Source organism: Peromyscus eremicus, chromosome 13 (genome assembly GCF_949786415.1).
Source record: "Peromyscus eremicus chromosome 13, PerEre_H2_v1, whole genome shotgun sequence".
NCBI classification, from domain to species: domain Eukaryota; kingdom Metazoa; phylum Chordata; class Mammalia; order Rodentia; family Cricetidae; genus Peromyscus; species Peromyscus eremicus.
The window spans coordinates 47,938,615-47,945,843 of NC_081429.1; positions in this window are offsets into that span (position 1 = coordinate 47,938,615).

Below are 7,229 nucleotides of genomic sequence, written 5' to 3' on the forward strand. Positions count from 1 at the left end.
CTTGTGAAAAATGTCTCATCTGAGGGCAATGTCCACAGTCACCTCCCATCATCCACTCTCCCTGCCCGAAAGATTGCACCACCTCCCAACAATGTCACATTGGGGACCAAGTTCCCAGAACAGGAAGCTTCTGGGAGCCTACTCAAATGATAGCACTCCCCTCCACCAACCCACAGGGAACTAACTGGCTTTCTAGAAGAAGCTCTTGTCCCCTGGTCTAGGGTACCGGGGCTGTTTTGGCCACCTCCTTATCCCTGCCTGTCCCCAACAATGTTGAATGAGAGGGTAGGTCTCCACTCTCTCCTTGTCCACTTCCCCGAGGCTCCAGCATCCTAACTGGGCTCCCCACTCCCTCTGAAGCGACCCAGCTGTCTCTCCAGAGGCTCGTGAGGCTTTCCCTATCACTGCCTGCTGCAGAACTGCTCACAGAAATGCTGCTGGGGCCAAGAAGCAGGAAGGTTTATTTGCTTATATTTTATTTCTTTTGAGAGGCAGGGATTTCAATGGTAGAATTTCTCTTCTATTTCATCTCTTGCTCTAGACTGAAATGGGCAGGTTCATCTATCAGCTCCTGTAAAACACGTCTAATCAGGTAACTATGGTTGCCACAGCAGAGATACGGGAGAAAGGGGAGTGGGATGGGGTGGGGTAGCCTCTGGGACTCAGGGCTGGACATATGTCTCTAAGAGATGGCTCATGCTCGCCCCCCCTCCAGCCTTGGGAACGGGGCTGGAGAGGACTGGCTAGGTGGGCAGGGGCAAATTCCAGCTGTCCTGTCTGGAGCTACCTGTTGGGTGCTGGAGTCCATATGGCTGTGCTTTGGAGAGAACAGGGGCTTTGGTGCCCACTGTGCTGGCTGTGGGCACGGTAGGAAGACTTGCGAATGTATGATTAGTTAATGAAAAGTTGACTTTTGCAGAAACAGCCAGAACTGTGGGAGACTGGCGGCTGCTGCTTTGAGCAGATGCCCCAGGAAAGGCCCCCAAACTTGCAGGATCTGCATTTTTTCCCCCTCACTCCTGTCTGGGAGGCCAGCACGGAGCAGTCATTACAGGCCTTTCCTGAAGGCATCAGGAAGCCAGGGATGGTGATTTGTTTAGATTTGTCCGAAAAGTTGTGGGCTGCCAAATCACCCCGACAGCTGCAGTCAGTTGCTTTCTTCCCGCGGCTCCACGCGTGCCCTGCACTTTATCAGATGCATCTCTGCTCCACCCTGGAAATCATCTTGGGAAATCATCCTAACTTCGCGGAAGTGTCGGCCCGGAGTCTGTTACTTTTTCTGCAACATGGCTGCATTTGTTCAACTGTATCATTCATTAGCTGGGAGCTGATAGCTGACCGCAGCTCCATCCCCCCCCCCCCCCCCCCCCCCCCCCCGCCTTTGGCTGTTGTCTTCTGTGAATCCATGCGGGAGAACAATGGGCTGTGTGTGCCGCCCTCTCCCTCTCTCCTTCCAGGCCTAATGGTGACAGGTGTGGGAGGGGAAATTCAGTTTCGTATGGACTGGGGATTCAGCATGATGGAAACTCTGTGGGCAACCTGGCTTTGCCTGTCAAGAATTCCTTTGGATAAAGGGAGAACCCTTTCCCCCTGAATCAGGGTGCGTGCGCGCATGCGTGCACATGATTGCTTCCATGTAGGGGTGCAGGAAAATCTAGGCTCTCTTCTCTTTGTTCCATCTTTTCCATTCTTGCCAACGTCTTTTTAACATTTGTAGGAGGTTATACATTGGCCGAGAGTGGAGTTTGTTAAATTAGGTTAGAGGGATGCGCTTTGTGGTGTTTCCATTGTCTGACCAACAACTTGGCCCAAATCGAATCATTGACTCATGTCATAAAGTGGAAACTAGAAAATAATCTCCAGTCTTCTCATTTTGTGGATGAGGAAACTGAAGTGTGGAGAGATGACTCCTCTCCTTAAAGCTACGTACAGGTCGGGGGCAATGGTTTCCAGGTGTGCCGGATACCAGGTGTGTATACACAGGTGTGCCAGGTACCATATAATCTAGATATAAACAACAGAAGAAAACTTTGGAAAATTCTCCTGGAAATTCATTGCAAATATTGGATGGATAGTGCGAATTTTTAGAAATGCCAGATAATGTGAAGGACTAGATTTGGAGAGAAGTTGGAAAAAAGACCTCTTTCTATAAGGTTAGAGCGGCTGTGTAAGGATCTGCTAGTAGGGGTAGTCTGTCAGGGAGGAAATAGTCAGTTAACAATTGCATGACTATTGTCCTGTTTGGTTACTGATCACAGCCTTGGTATTGAAGAGGCTGAAGGGTGTGTGTGTGTGGGGGGGGCTGCCAGAGCTGAGGGCCCAGCTGCTGGCCTAGGAGCTGCACTCACTGAGCCAGAGTCAGGAGTTGCTGAATGAGAACACAGAGCTGCTTTGGGCTACCTGATGCCCCTTGACCTTGGTTAGCTAGTGGAGTAGTAACAACGTACATGTGATGATGATCGGTCCTCTGGCACCCCACCTTCTGAACACAGAGTGGAGATACCTTTCAAGTACTGTGCAAAAAGGTCTTCTGTGGCCTTGCGAACCCAGAACTGTGAAAGGAAATAATTCTGGGAAGTTTCAGTTTCCAGTTGAACTGAATTGATTTGACATAAATAAGTGGCATAAACTTATCTTCCTTATCCAATTATATTCCTGTATAGTAACTTTTATTTTTAAAGGTGTTATATTACTTCCTGAAAAGTATATCATGATCGCCATAGCTATTCAGGATGTAGTCTTCTTCTATTTTTATTTCTTTTTAAAAAATTTTTATTTATTTATTCTTTTTCTATTTTTATTTCTTCCTTTCCTTTCTTTCTTCAGGACTTATCCATATACTGCTGAGCATAGCTGCGGTCTGTTCCCGATGATTGCTCAGTTACGTCCCACCGCCGTGTGAATGGAGCTTCGCTTATTCAGGTGCTCTCTTGTTGATGGGCATCTGGGCCGCTTCCAGACCTCACTGCTGGAATACTGTTTCTCTGAGCCTGCTTGTAGGTGTCTCCAGGTGTGCTGGGGCAAGAGTCTCGGATAACATTACACTAGGGTAGAATGCTGGTCCAGAGGGGCTCCCCACAGCTGTCCAGCAGCGACGACATTGATGGTCCATCCCTCTCCACTTTAGCCCGTCTTCATTTTCTTTTTACAAACAGAAGTCCTAAATTTGGGCCTGGGCAAACTTGTCAGTTTTTAAAATAGTACTTCTTAGTTTCAGAAATCTTATTCTATTTCAAAGTCTAAAAGATATTTGCCTGAGTTTTGCTGAGAGTGTTAAAGTTTTTTTATTTTTATTTTTTATTTTTTTGGTAGTTGAGCCCTTGATGCATCTGGAAGGAATTTTGGTGTATGGTGTGATGTGGGGATCCAGTTTCATATTTTTATGTATGGATAACCTTTTCTACCCAGCTGTATTTATTTTCCCACTGATCTGGAAGGCCGTGTCTGTCATATACCACAGTCCAATCACGTGAGGGTCTGTTTTGAGCTCTCTATTCTAGCCCATGGTCTGTTTGCCTGTCCCCATGCCAGGACCAGCCTGTCTTAATTACTGCAGTTTCACAAAAAGGCATGTTTTCTGGTGGAGCAAGTCTTCCCTCGATGCTCATCCTGGCTAAGTTTTTCCCTTTCACTATTTTAAGTGAATTTTAGAATCAGCTTCATTGAGCGCCATGAAAACACATTAGCATTTGATGGAAACGTGAGGGAAGCGGAGGCGTGTACCTGCTGCTGTCTTCTTATTTGCGTCGTGCTGAACCCTCCAATTAACTTGGATTATGTTATTTCCTATTAATATCGTGCCGTAATTATCTCTGGAGAGGGCAGGAATGTATTTTTACGGTTCTCGCTATTTTCTCAACCACCTTTCCTATTTAATTTCACTTTCTGATTGTTTATCCCAAGTACAAGAAATGCAATGGACTTGTGCTTTTTTTTTTTTTAATTTGTTATAATTTGCTCAGAGGCCCTTCTTTTGCTTTTCTGTGCAAAGTGACATCATCTGAAAATAATGACAATTTTATTTTTTCCTTCTTTTTTTTTTAAAAAATCAATTACTTTAGTTGCTGGACAAAACAACGGGTTTCATTCTGACATTGTCATAGATGTACATCATTGTACCTTGTTCATATTCACACCCCACCCTCCCCTCTTGCTCCTTCTTGCCAGGCCCTCCCTCCCCCATTTCCTCTCACATCCCCTTCCCCTAGGGCCATCATTACTGTGTGGGACAAAAATTAGAGCAGGCCACCTTGAGTTATTTGAATGTTTCCCCTTTAGGATGACATTCTCAGGCTGTTGCTTTATAGACATTCTTGATCAAGATGAAGATATTTGCTCAGGGTCGGGGAGATGGCCCAGTGGGTAAGAATGCTTGCTGTGTAAGCAATAGGACCTGAGTAGGAATTTCCAGCACCCAAATGAAACCTGAGCCTGCCCATGTGTGCCTGTGTCCTGACGCCAGTGTTGTGAGGCAGACACAGTGAGATCCCAGGAGCTCACTGGGCAGCCAGTCTGGCTGAGATGAAGCGCTTCAGGCTCGGTGAGAGACTCTGTCTCAAAAAATAAGCTGGAAGCTGGATGTAGTGGTGCACGCCTTTTACTCCAGCATTTAAGCGGCAGAGGCAGGGGCATCTCTGTGAGTTCCAGGACCACCAGAGCTACACAGTGAGACTCTCCTCTCCCGCCAAAGAAGTTGGAGAGCAATAGAAGAGACACTTGCTGTCTTCTTCCTGCCTCTGCATATGCACACCAGGGCATGCACACCCACACATACATGTATGCATACACACATACATCACACACACACACACACACACACACACACACACACACACACGAAGATATTTCCCCTATTTCTAATTTCCTGAGAGTTTTTAACTCTTGAAAAAATTCTATTGTGGATATGTGTGTGTGTGTGTGTGTGTGTATGTGTGTGTGTGTGTGTGTATGTATAGTTTGTGTATAGGTGAAATACAGATTTGTCTTAACATATTTTTAATTTTAATTTTTTATTTTAAATTTAATTTTTTTATCTTAGATGTATGGGTGTTTTAGCTGCTTGGATATCAGTGGACCATTTACATGCTTGGTGCCAGTGGAGGCCAGAAGAGGGTGTTGGATCCCCTTGAATGGAGCTATAGACAGTTGTGGGCTGTCATGTCATACTAGGAATTGAATCTGGATCCCCTGGAAGTCCACTAAACCATCTCTCCAGGCCTCCATTTACCTTTCAACCCTTCTAAAGTTAAGATTCAGTGACAGTGACTTCACAATGCTTCCACCATCACCATTTCCAAAGCTTTTCACTACTTCTTTTACTTTTCCTTCCAGGTCTTGATAATTTAATCTACTTTCCATTATTCCATTGCCTACTCAAGATTTTTCAGATATATATGAAATCACACAACATGGTTTTGTTACTGGATCATTTTATGGAACACAAAATTTTCAAAGTTCTTCCATATAGCATGTACCAAAACTTCATTTCATTTCTTTATTTAATAAATAAATAATTTATTTATTCTTTTTTGTTGTTGTTGCTGAATAGTAGTCCTGCATATATATACATACACATATATATGCAACAGTTTGTGTATATATATATATATATATATATATATATATATATATATATATATGCAACAGTTTGTTTACATTCAACTGCTTATGAATACCCAGTTTCTTCTGCTTTTTGATTACTGTGAAGAATTCTTCAATGAGTTTTTGAACCATGAATTTGTGTGTCCTTTTTGCATTTACTGGAATGATTGTATGCCTGAATTTTCTTTGAATCTGGTACTGTGCGATCTACATCTTACGTCATGTAGTATCTCAGTCATTTTATTTCCCATATGCCATTTCCAGGGAGCTACTGGGGGATGTGCCCCATTAAGCTAGTATGTGAATTATTGGTGAAATTATCAAGGCCACTCTATGTAGTTAAAAGGAAGACTTATTTAATGGGTAACTTACAAATGAAGGGATAGGTAGGTGGGCAGGTTCTGGAAAAGACGCAGCGCAGTCCGGCAGTGTTCTCTGGAGAACTCCCCTTGGTCTACCTCTAGCATCCAGGTCTAGGAAACAAGAGAGAGCAGCGTGTCCCGATCTCGGGTCTTCAGGGCCCTCCCTTGGCCCCGCCTTGTAGGCATGACAGTTACTGAAGCCTCAATGGGGGTTGGAACTTCCAGACCAAAGCTGGAATGGCTACCCAATACAGTGAATTAAGAGGGAGGTGAGGGAGACAGGGAATAGAAGGCTCAACAAACCAGGGAGAATCATGCTAGAGTCACAGTGCGAGCTTTGCTTCCTGGCTGGAACAACTGAGGCCAAGCAGGTGTAGGTCAGGAGGACCCAGAAGTGACTTACCTAACAAGGTAAAACTGAGGGTTCTCTCTGTTGTGTTAAACAATTCAAGAGGAAGTGAATCTGGGTTGCGTGAGTAGTGGTAATATGGCTAACAAAAAGGTAACATAAATGATTCATTTGTATGTGTGTGAGTGGGTGGACATATGTGATGCATGTGTGTGTATTTGTGAGGTCAGAGACTGATACTGAGTGCCACCTTCTAAGTTCCCCACAGCTATGAGCCACAGGAATATGAAGTAGAAATTCAGCTGTATATGGTAAAGCTATACCTGGAAGAATCAAGGAATTCTTCTAGAGGAACCCAAATCTCAAGGAGTATTTGGTGTTATTTGGCTTTCAATATATATCAGCTGTTTTCCTGCTGTGAATTTCATGTGTGCCTCTCATACGAACAATGTATTTATCTGAAATACCTCTCAAGCATCCGAGATAAAAACGGCAGACAGAATAAACTTTTCAGACCAACTGCTGATCTGAATTAAGGTAAACACCCTTATGGAGACACCGACTGTCCCCTAGGCCTAGGAGTTAGATGCATAGCTTTGTTTCTTGTGCAAATGAAGCTCAGACCCTCCTTTCTCTCACAGCCCAAGTGGCATTCCAGAGCAATTGACTCAGAACAAAAGGGCTTTTGCATACCAGGTGCAGTGTAGTTATGAGGCAGGTTTCCAGGCTCTGAGCAGAGCTATCCTACCCTGCCAGTAAACTGTGACTTAGACATAGAGAGGCAGTTACATTCTACTGACTTATAGACTCTTTAACCTAATCACTTGTAAGACTGTAGTTTGAAGAAATTTATGATAAACTCGTAATGTTTCACCTAACCACTTATAAGAATATATTTTGAGCACATAAACTCCCTT